The following is a 16,807-nucleotide window of genomic DNA, read 5'->3' on the forward strand; positions in this document are numbered from 1 at the left end:
GACATCTTGGCCTGTGGATATATCTGAGAACATTCTGCAATTTTAATCATTCAATTATAAATCTAAATTGTACTTTCTAACAATGTGCTGGTTAAAATATTCTCCATCTACTTTCTTGCAATAGGGAATTAAAAAAAGAAGAGGACCTGGTTTGAAGATTTTTCTATGATTCGTCATTGGATGCTAAGCACTGCTGACATCTACAGAACCTTCTCATTGGAAAGAGGCTGAATCTGTGGTAAGTGTTTTCAGTAGCAATGGAACAATATAACATTTATGCATTTCTGGCTGAACAAAATAGTAAGAGCAGATGAAAAGTGGACTATCTTGTATGACTACAGAGTGGCAATTAAATGTTGAGCAGAATAAAAGGCAGAAGGAGTTATGGTTGGATGCATCTTATGGTAGATCAGTGTCCTTAATTTCAAGTGCAAGTTTTAAATGCTAATTCCACATCTAATTCATGAAGATCCAATCTCTGCAATCTCTCATATTATTGTGGGCATTAGCTCATGGGGATGGGAGTAGATTCCCAGAGGAAAGCATCTGGATATCATTCTGAGTTTTAAAAATTATTTGACATCCACTAACCAGACTTCACCAGATCACAATTGAGATAGCAAACAGAGTGTGTGTAGTTTCTACTGGCATACCCAGCCTGAAATTGAAACCCATTTTAGGATTCTTAAGAATATCTCCAAATAGATTGCTCAGTACCCTGTCATGAAAGTTAACTGCAGACCAGTAACCAACAAATTGAGAGGAGGAAGGCAGCAGAAAAGCAGTTAGCCTGATCTCAGTGGCTGGGAAGATATTAGAGTCAATTGTTAAGGATGAAGTGATGGAGTACTTCATGACACAGGACTAGATAGTACAAAGTCAGCATGGTTTCCTTCAGGGAAAATCCTTCCTGACGAACCTGTTGGAATTCTTTGAAGAGATTACAAGTAGGATAGATAAAGGGGATGCAGTGGATGTTGTATATTTGGACTTTCAGAAGGCCTTTGGCAAGATGCCACACATGAGGCCATTTACCAAGTTAAGAGCCCATGGTATTACAGGAAAGTTATTAACCTGGTTAGAGCATTGGCTGATTGGTAGGAGGCAGTGAGTGGGAATAAAAGGATCTTTTTCTGGTTGGCTGCCAGTGACTAGTGGCATTCTGCAGGGATCGGCATTGGGACCACTTCTTTTCAATGCTGTATATCAATGATTTAGACAATGGAATAGATGGGTTTGTTGCCAAGTTTGCAGATGATACGAAGATTAGTGGAGGGGCAGGTAGTGTTGAGGAAACAGGTAGGATGCAGAAGGACTTAGACAGATTAGAAGCAAGAAAGTGGCAAATACAATACCTTGCTGGAAAATACATGGTCATGCACTCTGGTAGTAGAAATAAATGTGCGGACTATTTTCTAAAAGGGGAGAAAATCCAGGAATCTAAGATGCAAAGGGACTTGGGAACACTAGTGCAGTGCACCCTGAAGGTTAACTTGCAGGTTGAGTCAGTGGTGATGAAGGCAAATGCCATGTTAGCATTCATTTCAAGAGGTCTGGAATACAAGAGCGTTTTGGGCCCCTCATCTTAGAAAAGATGGCTCTGGGTCAATAGATGCTGGAATTCAGAAAGATGAGGGGGGAACTCTTTGAAACCTTTCGAATGTTGAAAGGCCTAGACAGTGCAGATGTGGAAAGGATGTTTCCCATGGTGGGAGAATCTAGGATAAGAGGGCACAGCCTCAAAACAGAGATACGGTGGTGAATTTGTGGAATTTGTTGCCACATGCAGCTGTGGAAGCCAGGTCATTGAGTGTATTTAAGACAAAGATTGATAGGTTCTTGACTAAACATTGCATCAAAGGTTACGGGGAGAAGGCATGGAACTGGGGATGAGGAGGAGAGAAAAAAAGTATCAGCCATGATTGACTGGTGGAGCAGACTTGATGGGCCAGATGGCATAATTCCACTCTTATGTCTTATGGTCTTATGTTCTAAATTGAGTAAGGTGTTGTACTACATTGACAAAACCATGGAGTATGAGTTAGAGGCAGCAAGCAATCATTTACTCTCTAGTAAATTATAACTTAACAAATACACCATGAGCACAGGAGAATGAGGGGTGACCTCATAGAAGTTTACAAAATTATGAGGGGTATGGATAAGGAGGATGGTCATTGTCTTTTCTTCAGGATTGGGGAGTCCAAAGCTTGAAGATACAGGTACAAAATAACAGGGGAGAGATTTAGAAGAGTCCTGACAGATAACGTCTTTACACAGAGGGTAGGAAGTACCTGGAATGAGCTGCCAGAGGGGGTACAATTGCAACAATGGAGAGATATTTGGATAGGTACATGGAGCAAAGGGCCTGGAGAGTTCTGGGCTGAATGTGGCCAACTATGACTAGCAGGGAGCATGCTGTGGTTGGCATGGACTGGTTGAGCATGGACCAATTGGGTATTACTCTGTGACCCTAATGAAGAGTAACTCATATCAGACAGTTTCCCGTGCTGTGAATTTCATGAGCTATTTTGAAATGTAATTTTGGAAGGATATATTGGCCCTTGCTGCATAAAATGAATCCCAAAACTAAATTATGGAGACTACAAAATGAGGATTATGCGTATAAGTATTGGAAATATTTAGAACAGGCAGCATCTGTGGAGGAAGAATCAGGGCTAACATTTCAGATTGATGACTTTTTATCAGAACTGGAGAAAATGTAGTTTTTTAAGCTGTAGAGTGGGGTAGCTCTGGGGAGAACAAAAGAAATATCTGTGATTGAGTGGAGATGAATATTGTCCAGATTACACAATGACGTTGCACCACCTGAGAGATGTTTATGGATACTTGCTAATGGTAAATGATCTCTCTGGAGATATATAAATGGAGGGAGATGGATGAGGGTAGTAGGGAGAAAAGAAATCAATGTTGGAAAAGAGAAATGCAGGACACAGTGGGTGCTAGAAATCTGAAATAAAAGGAGCTGTTGGAAGTACTCAGAAGGGCACATTCAAACAGCACACTGCTCCCAGAACCTCTCCTGGGTCGGCTCAGCTCTGCCTGGATAATCGCCATTACTGTCATTACCCAGAGAGAGCTGGATTGCCCTCAGATTGTACTTATTAAGCAAATATTGTGTTTCAAAGGAACTTATTGAGCTAGAGCTGTATTGTTAGTAGAGCTAAATCTGAGGGAGCACTCAAATAGTGGGTGAGGATGTACCGAGGAAGTGCTGCACAGTTGGGAGCAAATATTACGATATTGCTGTTTTGTTAAAATTGCCTTCTTTTGAATTCAAGATCCTTTCTGCCCTTTCAAGTTTAAATAAAAGATCCAGGGCATGATAGTGGAAGAAAGTTCTAGATAATAATGATTCTTCAAACAATACCATTATACAGATGATCAGGTCAATTCTCTTTCTGAGCAGTTGAATTCTGTGGTCAATTAATTATTCCCAGAAGCTACTGCACTGAGTTTGGAGTATGGACTATTTGCTGTGCTGGGGGTTTTTTTTTTCTGAATCAGAAGACAGTATAGAACCAATACTCTTACTCCATACTTTCTCCTCTTGCTTCCAACCTATCATCTCTGTAAGACCAAAAGACAATATAATACAGGAGTAGAATTAGGGCATTTGGCTCATTGGCAATCTGTCGAACGTCATTACACTGTTTCTATTGTTAGTATAAACACAGGTAGAAAGACTTGTGCACAATTGTGAATATGAACCTCTAACCAATATGAATAAATGCAGTACCTGAGCACAGAAATGAAAGATAAAAATTCAGGAGGAACTTTACTAAGCAGAGGGTGCTTGGAATGTGAGTATGGTTGTCATGAGGACTAATTGAGCTTCACAGCATGGAAGGTTAAATAAAAAAAAGCCCAAGAAGAAGGAAGAAAAGAAAGGACAGATTTAATGATGAACCTTTGGGCTGATGATTTTGGGGTAAATGGTTGCTTCTACAATATAGAACCAATCGAACCACTTGGTCAAATAGTTAGACATTACTGAAGTTCAGAAGGTTTTAGGATCCATTTTTCACATAGATTGGCATCATGGGAAAGATTGGAAAGCAGCTGTAAAGATGAGATAGTAACACATTTAATTATTGGGAAGACATGGAGACAAATTCATAGTAGTTTGTGAATTATCAGCTGACTCAGGACTGACCTGGATGCAGTCTGATGTGTCCCATCAGCCTGAAATTATATCTCCTACAGCATCTGGGAATGGTGAGTTTATTACAAACACACAGCAATGGAGCTGCTGTCCAATAGCTTGCGGTGAATGATTCAGCCCAGTTAGGGGACAGGATGTGAAGGGGGAGGGGGGCAAATGCAGAAGGAACTTCAAACATCCAAAGGGGCTTCACAATGGAGCAGCCAGACAAAACTGACGCCAGCCCCAGAGAAAGGAAGGTGAGCACCGCTGGCCAATGACTGGTTTCAATCAAAGTTCCTGAAGGTGGGGAGAGAAGCAATGAGGAAGAGTGGCTTGGGCTGAGAACTCCAGTTTTGTCCCTTAGCAACAGAATTGATGGTCTCATTAGAATCTACTGTATGACCTGTAACTGGAATTACAGGAAGCCAGATATCTCCATGAGTCTAGAGGAAGCAGCAAAGATCAGAACGTCTGGGACTATGGTGCAGGAAAGTGAGCTAACACTGAATGGCACTCAGACTAAACACAGGAGTCACAGCTCCAATGGTTTAACAGTTCTTCGTTGTATCAAAACTGTGCAGGAATGCGGCTGTTTACTTTGTCTTATCTTACACACTGCAGCTTTCCTGGTCATTGCTATCCCTCTGCTCTTTGCTATTTTCCCTGCTCTCAGATCACAATTTCATATTTTGACTGAGACAATTTGAATACTGTGCTTCTTCCAACATTACCAGTTCCCCTATGATCAGGGATTCCATTCTCCTAATTAGTCATTTTGTGCTTGTCTATATTCTACACATTTCAGTTATCACCAGGACACACGTTCAGCTTGCACCATGGAAGTGCTCACGCAGACTGTGATTACAAAATTCAGTCTCGGCTGTGCCCTGATCATAGAAACAAAACAGGGGTCAGAAAGGGAGGTCACGGCTGCAGCAGGATTGCAAATGAGGAAGGAAAACAACCAAGAGCTAGGAAAGAGGAGAGGCTCCCATGGACTGAAAGAATGGTTGGAAAAGAATGTCCAGGATGTAGGCCAGTTTCCATGCCAGCCACAAGCTGGTGGTAAATCGCTATTGGAGTGGCACATACAACGGAAAATGGGGAAAGAGAAGATAGAGTATAAGCGGCAGGGATGCAATAAATTGGAAGCCGCTGAGAAACCATCGGCACGGGGAGAAGGTTAAAACTGAGCATCCCATTCCCTTTCTCAGAGCTGTGCACCAGGTCATTGCGGGGACTGAACAGATCAAAGCTTTTCATTTTCTTCTCCATCCCTTCTTCAATTGACTCCATCAGCAAATCTTCACTTCCTCATATCTATCCCAGTTTTCCTGAAAATGTACTTTTGCCCATGGCCTTCAACTATAATATTCTAATGGCACTTCAATTGGGCCCATGGCCTTGGCCATCTCCATCTCTCTGAACCTAGTCTCAGCCTTTGGTTTTGTTATCCAACTGAAACTTGCAGCAAGGGGCACTGATCAAAAAGGCTTGTTGCAATGCCCACCTATTCCCAATGCACTGAAGCTTCCAGGCCTTCCAACCAATATTGGTTACAGTCTGTATGTTGCAGTGTTTTAATGTTACAGGATAACTTCAAGAAATACATCCATTTCTTTGTAACATTTATTACTGTATTTATTAGGTCTTAAGGTGTTGTAGAAACATTCTTTATACAAGAGTACGAGCAAAGAGACCCACTTTTGATCTCCACATTGCTGTTCACTGGATTTTTTTGGTCCAACTTATGATGAAAATGTCATTTGGTTTCCAGTCAAGGGGTGCAGCCCCTGCACTCCTGGGGCCTGAAATATCATGTATTTATATAAAAATATTTGTTCTTTTTGGGTTTTTGTTATTCTTTTCTGTCTGTAATATATCTTTAAATGCCTAGAAATTCAGTCCTGGTCTATAGTATTAAATACATTATACAATTGAAACCAGAAGGTAAACTGTAGATGCTGAAGCAGTTCAAGTGAATGTTCATTCACTTGAAGTATTGAGTGTTTTTGTCTCAGGCTGACTTGCTGAGTGTTTATGGCAATGTTTTCATTCTATGTTAAAGGGTGGTGACTGTCCTAGTCACCCAGTTTCTAAAGTTCGGTTTCAATGACAAATTTGGTTCCAATATGGCAGTTATCTGTCATGTTTGACAATGACAAGAAACCTTTGTGGGGCAGTTTCACTCTCTTGACTTCAGAAGTCCAAGTCCAGTGGTACAAACAGGTGTGACAAACAGGGGTCTTCCTTGGTTACAGCAGATAGCCGTGACATCTTTTGTGCCTTGCCATACCCCTCGCTCTCCAGAGTGTGATGGAGTACCACCTTCCTAGCTGTTGGATCTCATCCACCCAGTCTGTCGGAGATGACTTTATATGCTGGGACAGGCGTGTGACTAACTCACTGTGGTATGAGGCCATTGAAACAGTGTACTGGTGTTGCATGCAAACAGCTACTTGGAACCAAGTGTCCTGTGGGGACCAAAGGTGAGTAAGCTGCCCCAGAATGGACATGACAAGCCCCATCACTAGAGATGCTATCCCTCCCTGGACACCCCACACACCCCAGTTCCAAAATATAGAGTATTATAAGCATGAACTCTGCTTATACTCCAAGACGTTCTGTATCCCAAAGGAAATAATTTAATTCACCCATGTCTGGGAGTGAATTAGTATGTGTCCCACCTCTCCATATAGAATTCAGTATAAGGGCAAAACTGAAAGAAATCCATCAACCAACCAATGCATTGTATGTGATGAGTTTAAACATTATTGTTGGAAGGATCTTCCTTCCAGTAAAAGTGTAATCACTTGAGCAAAGTTAATAGAGCTGTTGGCTACCATCAAAATATTTCACAAACTGCCCATCCCAAAAACCTCCAGTGGATATTAGCCATACCTTCATGAAAGCCCTCGTTGTCCTGACACCCTGACTGCCATCACAAAAAGCATCAACTCTGGTTTGAATTTGCCATTGGCTGGTCCTTATTCACCCTGACTCAAGTAAAAGTACAGTTGACAGAGTTAACACAGAAACTTAGAGTCCAGGTTTGGAAGTTCTTTAATGTGGATTTTCATAAGATGAACATATACTGAACCCCGGGGGTTGTGCATATAAATTAGATTCCTGGTCTTAGACATTCATATAGTCACAAACAACATGGCAGGCTTTACATTAGTAGTTTTCCACCATGGTGAAACGCAACGGCGGAGCTTTGGAGTGAGGGGAATGGGGACATAGGGAGTATATAAGTGAGATGAAAGAAGATTACGAGGGGAGGAGGCTAGGGGTTTGATTGGGAGAAATGGATCCAGCGAAGATGAGTGGTAGGGTGGTTTAACGCATGTTGAACGTGACTCTTGGACAGGCACATGAATATACAGAGCATGAAGGGACATGGACCACGTGCAAGCAGAAGGGATTAGGTAGCGTTAGTTTGGCACAGCATTATGGGCTAAAATGTCTATTCCTGCAATGTAATGTTCTATGTTTCTGTTGCTGGAGGATTGATGTAGTGAAGGGAGAGGTGGGATGGGAAGATTGGTTGGAGGATGAAGGCAGGGAGCAAGAAGGAGAGTGACAGGGAAGAAATTGGGATGGGGAGATTACCAAGATGTAGGCATAAAATAATTGTGCTATGTGATAGCATTTCTAGCTCTGATATCTGCTGTTCCCTAGTTTCCACAAGAAATTCTATAAAATGTGTTCTGCCTTCTCCACGAATCCACTCAGCAGTTCAAACTTGATTTTGTGTGATTGAAATCCTATTCCTTGGCAAACTGTTTGAACTAAACCCCTTGCAAGCAGTGACCCATTATACTGCATTTTAATGGTGGTTCAATGAAGGAGAAGCGATTTCATAACAACTGTTACGTCTTCAAGCTCTTATATTCATAAAGTACGTGTTTGTCCATTTTTTCACTATGCTTAGTACAGCATATAAGCTCTGAGTCTTTTGTAATGGCCAGCACTGTGCTACAGTCCTCCTGCTGTGTGAACAAATGCAGTACTGACTTTGATGCCGTCACTATGTGTTTTTTTAGTGATTCTTCTTGTTGATTTGGTTTAAAACTTTTTGTGGAGTGTGCACTTTATTACTACATGAGCAGTGTCCTGTATTCAGGCCAATTACTGACCTCATATTTGTGCCTTTCTCTTTGCCAATATGTCCTTTGTGAATCTTTTGCAATATTTCCTTGCCTAAGCTTTCTGGTATGTCAGTCTTAGCTCCTGTGTGTGCTATTCAATTGTTATTACTGTTAAACCCTCTCTGTTGATTCAGTGAACTAATATATGGAGTTGGTCAAGATTTTGGGCTGGGTTTCTCCTATTTTGTGAATATTAAATCATCCCATAAGGTGTTAGGCAAAATGCAGTGCACACTTTGAGCTGGGAGCATACTACCCACAGCAATGATAAGGAGAGCTAGATGCTGTCCATTATCCACAAATGAAGAATTGTTCATAAGACAAACCATATCTTTGACCAGCTGGAGCTCTTATCCAATTTTTATCAGTAACATACTGCTCAACTATCGCTGGTGAGCTGAACACATAACTAAGTTTGCCAGTTCGACATTGTCTGTGTCTCTGCACACAACAGAAGCCACCCTCAAGTATTCTAATAAGAGGAGCTTCACAAACTGTCCATCATCCGAAATAAAAAAAATAAAAGTTTTGGGAGAGAGAATTGTTTCCTGGACCACCCTTGGACACCAAGTGTATTTATTTATTTAGAGATACAACACAGAACAGGCCTTCCCAGACTAATGAATTGCATTGCCCAGCAACCTACCAATGTCACCCTAGTCCAGGGATGGTCAACCTGTGGCGCTTTGGATGATTAGAAGTGGCGCATTGCACCCCAGTGATAATAATTAAAAAGTAAGCCTACTCATGCAAAAAATATTAACCAAAAACCAATCTGTAAAAAAAATCTATAACAGGAATTCAAGTAGCTTAGAGCTAGAAATGGGTTTTACTGAGAATGAATCTAAAACTTAGCAATTATTTTTAGCAATTTTATTATTTCGGTCACATCTTTTGGCAAATGTTATCTTCTTTCACATTAATCTGTTTTCAATTTTAAAAATGTTCAATGAGTCAGACTAGGAAAGAAGGACTTTTGTTCTGCAGTCGTTCCATAACTGTTCAATGCCAGGCGTCTGCACCAGCGTTGCGTCGCACGTTCTTGCCAGTCAGTTTACAATTGACACTCATGCGCTATGGAGTTGTGCTTTGTTCGTCCTTTGTGAACATTTGCAGTTTTGTACTTTTTCGAAAATGAAGCCTTGTTTTTACATTCAGTTACCCATCGCAATGCAAAAGAAAATGAGCAAAATAAAAGCAGAAAGTGATAGTAAGCGTGAATTCAATGAACAGTGGGAAAATGAGTTCTTATTTATAGCAGGTCCGTGAGGAAAACATTTGTGCATTGTTTGTGAAAACACTTCCTCACATAATAGAAGACATGATCTTAATAGACACTATAAAACACAACATCAGACTGAAATAGAAGGAAAACTGAAGTTAGTGCTTGGGTCTGAGTTACGGAAAGAATATGTGATTAAGAAAAAGGAAGAAATCAAAAGAAGATAAAATATATTTGTTAAAAGTCTCATTAAGGTAAGTAATGTTTATCTTGTTTTTATATTAAATCAATATATCATGTAAAAATACTAAATATGTCTATATTAACATATTTTTACAAGAATTGAATGGGGGTACAAGAGTTGTATGGCGCATCTGAACTCATGAGTGAAAAAATTGACGCATGGAATGTAAAAGGTTGGCCACCCCTGCCCTAGACTAATCTCAGGACCATTTACAATGACCAGTTAACCTTCTAACTAGTACATCTTTGGACTGTGGGAAAAAAAGAGAGCATCTGGCGGAAACTCACACGCCCACGGGAAAGATGTACAAAAATGCTTACAGAGGATGCCAGAATTGAACTTCAGACCCCGACATTCCAAGCTGTCATAGTGTTGTGCTAACCACTACACTACTGTGGCACCCCATGTACTTACATGTTGATCTAACTGATTTATTCTACCAGCCCAGATATCAGGAGAACAGTCTAGTGTAGTCTGTGTACACACATAGGTCAGGGAAGATGTTGAGGGAAGAAATCAGAAGCTATTGGAGGATTTGCATCCCTGCACAACAATGTGAAAAAATGTTACTCTCCTTTGTTCTTATTTATCAGATCATAAAAAAATGAACAGACAGAAAACTTAAAATGGATTGGAATGGTTGACTGCACTCTTATACTCCATGTAAGAAATGTAGGCATACATCTGGCTTGGAGTAAAAACTTCTGTCTATCCCACAGGTGATCCTTGACCTTTTTCACTTCCTCAAGATAATGGCGTTGTTAGACTTTATCTGGGAATTCCCCTTATTTTCAACACTGAAAAATATCCCTAAGGGTTCTGTTGCTACACTTAACATCATAGCACAGGAACACCTGAACAAGTCTGCCACCAGATTCAAATATAGAGACTCGCGTAACTTAATTTGACATTTATTTCGACAGATTTTAAATAAGCATGGATCTATTTGATTTAGATTTCCATTGTTAGAAACCATTGTTATTCTTTGTGTGCATTTGTCTATGCATGTAAATCCTCTACTTTTTATTTGCTGCGTATTTTTATGAAACTTATAAGCTAACAGCAAGTTGCTGACTTTTAAAAAGGAGGAGCTTAAAAGGCAGGGCCAACCATTAATATTGTACCCCAGCTCTCTATGTGATACGCAAGCCAGGACAGTTTGATGTTGCGAGCAAGCTGTTGCCTATGTAGCAGGCTTTGCCTCTCCATGCATGAATTCAAAAGAACAGCAGAGACTGATACAGTTTGGCACCTGTGTTGTCGCAGGAGTTGCCAGTCAGTGTGGAACTCAATGTAGGAATGCCTTAAGGCAGGGGTGTCAAACTCATTTTAGGTCATGGGCCGGATTGAGCAAAATGCAGCTTCATGCGGGCCGGATCAGTCGGACGCGTGCGAACGCAGCTTTCGTTGCCTCCGTTTTTTCAGCCTGCTCTCATGTGTCTCAGTCTCTGCTATAACTACAAAGTGTTTCACTTTACAAATTCTGTTTCTTATGAAGAAGACTGCCGAGCAAGACTGCCGAATAAACACTAAAAACCCTGAAAACCTGGTACCTGAATAAACTCAGCATTAGCCATATCATACGCCATAGGCGCTTCGATTACTGGGGCCAGCTTTAATAGTAATTAGATATTATCTCGCGGGCCAAAGATAATTCCACCGCGGGCCGGATTTGGCCCGCGGGCCTTGAGTTTGACATATATGCCTTAAGGACTCCAGCTCTGGATTTTTCCTTGGGGTTTAATCTCGAATCCTACTTCATGAGTGGGTATGACCACAAGGTCACAGAAGCTTGAGATCAGATTTTTCCATCTAGATGAGCTGCCAACCACAGCTGATGATCTCCATCTGCCCGAAGCAACTGGTTTTAAGGCACCAGTACCCCTCCTTTGCCCCCTCTCCTATTAGTAGAAATGGTTCCGCCAGGCTTAGTAGCTAAGCCACACGTGAAGGCCAGGAGTTGGACTTGATTGTCAGAAACTATTTGAGCTGCACGCCAATTAGAGTGTTTAATAGATAGTGTGAGCTTTTCGCCACTACATCCACCAGCTATGACAACCTTAAAGGAAGCACAACATGTTCCATCCCCACTGTTTCAGCTGAAATTAAATAATTGCTTAAACTGTTTATTATATAGATCTGCACATATAAAAATTCTCCTCAAATCCACAAGTTTATGGATGTGAAATTATCTGCTCTGCCCAATGAAAGCATTTTAAGGATTTAGTTGACATATGACATTTATTTATTTCTTTTACAGAACAATGAATACAGTGGTTAATTGAGATATATTGGGACCCAATATATTTTGGTCCAATTAAGCATCTACTCCAATTAGCTGGTTTCATAGAAACAGTTAAAAAGCTATTAAAAAAAGACAAACGAGTAACAAATTATGTAGTTAAATGAAATATAGAACGAACTAGAACTCTACCGGTATTACTGCAGTGCGATAGGACCATGTGGTGGTTGGCAATTGTCTGTCCCGAAGGACAATCGATGATGATCATCATCATCACAAGCCTGGGTGGAAAGTATGGAGATCCTGAGATGCCCTGTCATCAAGATCCCCCCTCGCCCTCACCAGTGTAGTCCAAAGGAAAGCTTATGAAGCAATACGTTTGGCACCAGCTTGGCTGCAGGAACTGCCGGAAGGATGTTCAGTGACGTCCAGCAACCTTAGGATTTGCCATCTGGGTTTACTCCCATAGCCTTCAACTGTCCCGAGGCTGCCCACAAGGCAGAGGGGCTACTTACCCATAGCTGAGGATCTGGTTCACGAGCACCAGGGCATGTCCACGCGGTGGGCCCGCGTACTACATGTGCAGGGGCAAGGCCTCAATCCTGTATTTCAGCCCGCGTCTGAAAAGAGTTCAGTTTCCATGTGTCACCAACAACAAAATATTACATGAGGCTTGTTTTTGGAGAGGCTATGTACTGGCAGGGAGAGACTTATACATTCAGCTCTCCTTTCCGCAAGACTGCTAGCTAGCAGTGGAAGCTGAAAGTGAGAGTGACAAGCATTACCCTCTACACTACCTCACTAGATGTGTCACAACAGCCATTTTGACACCATAGAACCATGTATTGGTTCATAATAGTTATTGAAATTGGAATTCATCCAATGTACTCTGCCGTGTTCTTTTGATTGACTGTAAATTAACAAAATCGATGCAGACACCTAGTGTAGATAATGGACTGTCTATATACAATGGTTTTAATGGCTTCATCCTCCAAATCTTTATTTTCATTGTTACATTCAAGATGATTGTTGATACTTTCAAATTCTTTGTATATTTCCTAACTTGCTGAAGGAGTGAAACCATTTCATTTTCAACCCCAGCAGTTTCTGGCCTCTCCAAGGCTGAATGCTTGAAATCACAGCGAGCAAAACAGTTCTGAATTGTTTTATTGCTTGTCTCTTGCCGACTATCAGTGACAAAAATCACTAATTTTTGAACAGATTACCACACAACTGATGCAATTTATTCACTCTAACCATGGTTTAGTGTCTAACAGCCACACAAGAGCACGCAACTGACACTAGTTAGAAACTCCTTTGCCAACTAAGTGCATGGTGTCCCAAATAAACAAAGGGAGTCCTAGCTATTTTCTCAATTAGCTTTTGTTCTTTAAGAGTTTTTCCAAATAAGCGGCTGCCCTGATTAACTGATGGACCAATTAATCGGAATCCATAGTACTTGTTAAGTAAATGTTCTGTTTCAAATTTAAGGGCAATTCTTCTCCCAATAGAAAATCTGAGACTGACCTAGAGGCCAGATCCACTCCAGGGCTAAGGCCCACCGCCAATCAGTAGCTCAGGTGCTTTGAGTAATCTCACATAAAGATTAGATCAAAGGAAATGGAAATAGTCCATTGAAGCAATAGCTACAAAATTAAGATCCTGGTAGTGTGGTGAGGGACCTGACAAGGCAATGGCTTTGCCAGTGAGCAGAGTCGGGAAGGTTGACAATTGAATACTTGCTTCGTTATTTCACCAATCACCCAACTTCCAACTGAAGAAGAGATTAGTACAAACAATCACGGCAGTAAATATCTGCCAGTTGTTTAGATGCTTGGGCCTAATGTCATAATTCAAACATTTGTTGACTCTGAAGTACCCTTTCTGTGATGCAGTCAGGGTACAATGCTACAGATTACCAGCAATGAAGCTAAGGAATTCCTCCTCTGGATCCCATATTGAACTTTCTTTCCATTGCAATTTCTACTAACCCATGAATGGCCAGTCTGCCATCATCAACCTTATCTACAGAGACCCATCACTATAATCATTTCCATGAGACTATATCTATATCCAGCACCCAGAATTTCCAGGTTCATTGATTTTGCTTTGTCACTTTCTCCCTGATGTAAACACCTCTTTCTCTGAGGATTGTTGTTCTCTGAGGATTTCTCCAGATTTCTTAACTGACTGTTGCGCCAAACTAGCTCAATTGCATTAAGAACTATTAAGTGTTTGACATGTCTTGGAACTTAGGAATAATAGTGTTCCTGAAATTCTTCAACAATATTCCATGGCACTTCTTAAAAGAGAGCATGAATAACTTTAACCTTTGCTAATAGTCTATTAGAGTGTGAGTGAGTGTGAGTCCTTAACTCCTGGTGGAGTCATCGGGGCACCGTCATGACAAGCTTTCTGCACCGATCTTTTTGGTGATTGTTCATCTTGGGCATCTGAAACCTGGTGGAGCCCGTCCCTCTCTAGGTTTTTTTTAACAAGGTCGAGTTGCCAGCTCGACACACAACCATGGATGGAGAGCGTGCAAGGGAGCCGGCTGGATTCAAACACAGGACCTCTTGCCCTGAGGTCCAGTTGATGCCACTACACCACCATCCGACATAGTGGTGCAAAATCCACCATTGGATTGTGCATCCTTCTTAATTTTGACTTTTAGTCAAGTGACAATTAGAATTAAGAGAGGTGTTGAATGGGCATTTGATTTATTAACAATCATTTTGGGTTTTTTTGGTCAAACTGAAGATGCCCTCAATGATTCAAAACTTTATGGCCAAGCACAATTAGAAGGTAGGGAAAAGTCAAACTCAGGCAGATGGTAAGGAAAGGAAGGAAAGGGAAAATGGTTACCTAAAGGAAAATAGATAGGTATTAAAGGAAATATAAAATGTGGGGGAGAGGAGAGGTGGGGAAACAGAGAAAGAGAGGAGATGAGGAGAAATGAAAAGGCAGTATGAAAGAAGGGAAAAAGAATAAAGCATCATTTATGCTTATCTTGTTTTGGTTCATTCACCATCTAATCAGTTGCACATTGTTCTTAAAATCTTTATTTCGATCTACTTTTTTTTAACTTCTTTCCTAGTTTGTTTTTGGGATTGTGTACTGCATTGCTGACTGGCCTTTCTCATTAACCTTGTTGACTTCCTGATGTTATTAGTTTCTAACTATTGAACATTTATCTAAGCATTCTTCAACCATCTAATCATAGTGATAAAGGAAATTACTCAGACGAAGGAGAAGGATTAGTTTACTCTTTTAACCATTTAGGTAAGAAAGCCTTCAGAATAGTTAAAATGCCCCTATTTGAAAATGCCCTTGTGTACTTGTCAATAGGCAGTCCCCTTGGGTTGGGCATGACTTGCTTGCATTCCAGGTTTGTGAAAAGGAAGATGCCTGAGTCTAACTTATTTTAATATGGTGTTGCTGTGTACACCAACTATTATGTGGCTTTGATAGAGTGCAGGCTTGAGCCAAAGAACAAGAATTTCCAACTCAATTCCAGCATATATATATATATATATATATATATATATATACACACACACACACACACACACACACACACACACACACACACACACACACACACACACACACACACACACACACACACACACACACACACACACACACACACACACACACACCACCCCCCCCCCCACCCCATGGCCTTTTCCTCAGCACCCAACCCTTGAACTGCCCACTCACCTGCATTCCTACCTTTATCCTTCTTTTCTGAGTTGCCTACCTTAGTCACCATTTCCCTCGGATCCCTTCCCAGTCCGTTTCCTCTCTCTTCGTTGGTTCCTTGCACCTTTCCTCTCAACTTCCCAATCCAGCCTCTCCCTAATTTTCAGCTTTATCCGGAAGTGAGTGGCCCAACAGCTGCCACCATTTGGTCCTTGCAGGTTCACTCCCTGTTACCAAGTGCCCTGCTGGTCCCAGTAGCCACGTTGTCCAAAGCCTATGACCTTTTCCAGAACAATCAGACCTCTCGCAAAAATCTTTGGGAGAATCTTCATCTGCTTTCTCAGAGCCACTCAATGTCAGCAGCCTCCCAATATTGTATGGCTGGTAAATGGGCCCCATCACCAGATTTCCCAGCTGATGGGGATGGAAATGGACTCATCCTGTGAGAGCAGGAGTATCTTGCATGACCAACAACTGGTCTGAGTCCAGTTAACTGAGGTACATGTTGACATGGCAAACTAATGTCATAAAAAGTTGCTGAATATTACTTATTCCATGTAGATAGAAATGGAATAGAACTTCGTAGAACATTCGAACTTTTCACATAGTGGTGGACCTTTAAGGACAAGATCAGGGTTTCAACTTAAACTTTGAAATAGAGTTTTAAAAAATTCCCATTTTAAAGAAGAGTGAGAAGGAAGCTATCTAGCACTTAAAACTTATTGGATTGGGAAAATATAATGGTGTAAAATCATAGGAGGAAGACAAGCAAAGACAGGTGCAAATTCAATTAAAGCTCAAATTTGACATGATGAAGTATTTCTACAAAGGAATAGTAATCAATAGGATTATAGCTGTCAGTTACCTGCTCTCATACAAGTGATAATTATTGTGAAAGGCCATGGATTTTTCTAGAAGAATCAACAAAGTGAGTAAAGTTGTCTCACTCGCTTATATTCCTTTTGAGATCTGATACGATCATTTAATGTATATTTTGGCTCCAGTACAGTTTCTATGATGAAAATGCTGGTGCAAAGCCTTGCATTGGATTGTGGTCCAGCAGCAACGCGAGAGAGAG

The 16,807-nt window shown here is 41.0% G+C and overlaps 1 long non-coding RNA gene across 3 annotated transcripts in view; it reads left to right on the forward strand.

The window, feature by feature from the left end:
- Positions 1-16,807, forward strand: part of LOC140736065 (uncharacterized) — an 82,990-nt gene that overhangs the window by 25,002 nt on the left and 41,181 nt on the right. For all 3 annotated transcript variants that reach the window (XR_012100878.1, XR_012100879.1, XR_012100880.1), the window contains one exon: positions 125-238. This is a non-coding gene — a long non-coding RNA (uncharacterized lncRNA). The remainder of the gene's footprint in view (positions 1-124; positions 239-16,807) is intronic.

This window comes from Hemitrygon akajei, chromosome 11 (genome assembly GCF_048418815.1).
Source record: "Hemitrygon akajei chromosome 11, sHemAka1.3, whole genome shotgun sequence".
Classification (NCBI taxonomy): domain Eukaryota; kingdom Metazoa; phylum Chordata; class Chondrichthyes; order Myliobatiformes; family Dasyatidae; genus Hemitrygon; species Hemitrygon akajei.